The sequence below is a fragment of the Lipotes vexillifer genome, unplaced genomic scaffold (assembly GCF_000442215.2).
Source record: "Lipotes vexillifer unplaced genomic scaffold, Lipotes_vexillifer_v1.1 scaffold152, whole genome shotgun sequence".
Taxonomy (NCBI): Eukaryota; Metazoa; Chordata; class Mammalia; order Artiodactyla; family Lipotidae; genus Lipotes; species Lipotes vexillifer.
In genome coordinates, this window is record NW_006795886.1 from 1218587 (window position 1) to 1221398 (window position 2812).

Sequence of the window (2812 nt, forward strand, 5' to 3'; positions counted from 1 at the left end):
TCTGGATCCCTGGACCATCTCAGAACAATTACAGCCATGAGTCTCCAACCCACAGCCTCTCCACAGGGTCTTTCTGCTTGGCAGACCTGCTATGGCCTGGTAAACAGGGCTTACCAGCTAGCATCTGCTCTCTGGAAACTGGTCCAAAAGTCTCCCCTCAGGACCCCAACTAACCTGAGGCAGACAGAGAGGAGGCTTCTGGTAGGACCTATGGGTAAAGGCCTTTGTAGAAAGAATCATTCAACTCCAGACACCCAGATTTTGGAGGTCATATCCTCTTCCTCAAATATCTTTTAACAATGTTCCCATTGTCAACATGGTAAACAACTTCTTACCTATGTGCTTCAGTCCTGGCCAGATTAACACTTAGTGGCTCTAAGTGCTAAAAAGCTTATGATTTTCCCCATATGTAATTCAAAAGTGAAAATATGCTAAACTGTAAAATAAATGTAAAAAGTCCAAAATTACTTTGATTTTGACATAATGATCATCCTGTTTTCTTAATAGCAAATATAATATTATTTAAAATTTTTGTGGTAAATTTAGATAATCTGGTGTTGGCCCCAGGATGACCCTAACAGACTTAGGGGAGACAGGCTACTTCTGCAGAGACTACTTGAACTCTATATGCAGAGATTCCATTTTTCAAAGCTCACAACCTCCTTTTCCATCTCATTTTAGAGACTGTTCCAAACAAATATCTCCCTGCAAGGTGCTCCAGACTGATCCTAGTGAGCCTACATCCTTACTCAAATTGTCTGTGTTTCTCTTCTGGAAGGTACCAGAGAAATCCCAACTGCACAGACTGGTTTGAGTCATCTGAGCTAACTGGTTCTCTCTTAATGCTTGATTAGAAAAATCAATCTGGTTAATCAAAGAAGAGGATCACTTTGGCACCCTTAAATCTTCAAATTCACATCTTTCCTTGAAGGTGTGGCTTGGCACTCAGCTGTTGTTTGGGAGAACTTCTACAAGAATTTTTACTTGGGTGCCTAATTTTCATATAAAACAATTCTTTCTTTCCTTTGAGTAAAATTATTACTGAAGTGTAAGTGGTTTGGGCTGAAAGAAAGGATGGATTTTCTCAGTCTTGTAGTGTGGCAGAACAATCCATCATTAAGTACAAGATGGCCCAAAGGAAACTACTAAAGGATTAGCCCAAAGGGGTATTCCTTGATTTGTTCTCTGTGTTGCTTTTTTTTTTTTTTTCATTTTAGTGGAGGTAAAAGTATTGTTGATGGGAGGTACACCTTTTCATACAGGAACACATGGAACACCAACAACCAACTTCACTGAACCACGTAGAGAGATTAAAAAAGCCTCCAGCAGAAGGAAGCTATAACCAAGAACACTCTGTTTATTTAACTTAACCTTAAAGCTTATTGCTGATTAGCTGTAAATAATGATAAACTTATTGGAACACTTCTATATATGTAGGGTTCAGAGAAATTGAACAGGGCTCACTGTACCATGTATTCACTTGCTAAATGGTTTTGAATACACAGGGAGCTACTTGAAGTAGCCAGAGACTGATCTCATTACCCTGGCCTTGGGTTTATGTTTATTCAGTGGGGACCTAGGGGGAGTTTTTGGATGAATTCTTATTCTGGAAAAACACTACAAACTCTCTGTTTCACTGATTATGCCTCAGTAGGGTTATTTCTATTTAAAGGACAGAACATTTTATTTTTCAAAAGTGATTACCTCTGAAACATCTATTATTTATATTAAATAATGTAATGTATATGTTGGATTGGTTTATAGAAACCCAGACTGTAGTTTTGTAGCATGCAATCATTTGCTTTCTTATAACTATCCCTCCTGCAGCAAGCAGCCAACAATAAATATTAGTGAGTTTGACTCGTATTTTGGAAGGGGCAACAGACTACCTTGCCATCTTCCAAACTGGTTCTGGAATCACAAATGTGGATGCATACTTCCACAAGTACACACTGTTTCCCTGAAAGGAATATCTTATAACTGTGTGACAGACATGGTGGGAAAAATGATCACTAATTTACTGATAAGGAAACTGAGGCATGGGAAGATTAAGTGACATTCCCAGGGTAGTGCCCCCTCTCCAATTAATTTTCACCTGGAACTAATGACTGTGACCTTATTTGGAAATAGGGTCTTTTCAGACATAATCAAGTTAAGATGAAGTCATACTGGATTAAGATGGTCCCTAAGTCCAATAGCTGATGTCCTTATAAGGAGAGGGCCATTTGGAGACACAGAGACATAGAGACCAAAGGGAAGAAGAACAAGTGATGGCAGAGGCAGAGATTGGAGCGATACAGCTACAAGACAAAGAACTCAAAGGATTGCCAACAACCACCAGAAGGTAGAAGAGAAGCATGGAGCAGATTCTTCTCTAGAGCCTTCAGAGGGAGCATGGCTCTGCCAACACCTTGATTTTAGACTTCTAGCTTCCTGAACTGTGAGAGAATAAATTTCTGTTGTTTTAAGCCCCAGCCAGTGGTAATTTGTTACAACATCCCTACAAAACTTAATAAGCCAGGGTTGCATAGGTAGTGAATGGATGTGGTTAGGCTTTTCTGAACTCTAGTGCAGTTTTTCCAAGACACCTCAATGCCTCCCTGTGAGTGCCTCTTCGCCATCCACTCTCATTATCCTCAGTAAAAGTAAGTTAGGGAAATCGTTATCTTTGGGATTTATGGCATTTTGTGTTTCAGGATGTTGTAATTATGGGGAGGTAGGTAACAGATTTGAATTTTAAGAGGACTGCAGTATAAAAATCCCACAGATGCTGTCCAGAGGCAAAACTTGCTATATTGGGCAATCCACGTCG